Here is a 506-nt window from a genome sequence, read left to right as displayed (position 1 = left end):
CGCCCGTCGCGCCGCCGCCTCTCGCCCGCGCCGTGCCCGTCCTCGTCATCGCCCGCCGCCGCCCGTACGCCGCTGCCCCCCGCTCGTACACACACACACACCACACCACACACACACACACACATTGTTTTTACTTTTTTTCTATTTTCTGTTGTTTAGATTAATGTTAGATAAATTACGTAGATAATAATGTTAAATGTTAATGTTAGATGAATTATATGGAAAAGATGTTAAATATTAATGTCAAATATATTTTACATGAATTAGAACAAGTTGAACTAGTTGAATTAGTATAGCTAGATATTAATTAGGTATATATATGAGATTTGAACTAGTTGAATTAATATAACTAGTTTATTTTTAGTATGAAAATTAATAGGACAAGTTTATTTTTAGTAAGAAAATTTAGGTATATGAGATTTGATGATCTAATCAAAATATTACTATATAGAACTACCTACTTTATTTTAGTAAGAAATTAATAGAACTAGTTTATTTTTAGTAAA

The sequence above is a fragment of the Triticum dicoccoides genome, chromosome 7A, assembly GCF_002162155.2.
Source record: "Triticum dicoccoides isolate Atlit2015 ecotype Zavitan chromosome 7A, WEW_v2.0, whole genome shotgun sequence".
Lineage (NCBI taxonomy): Eukaryota > Viridiplantae > Streptophyta > Magnoliopsida > Poales > Poaceae > Triticum > Triticum dicoccoides.
This window is presented reverse-complemented; position numbering follows the sequence as displayed.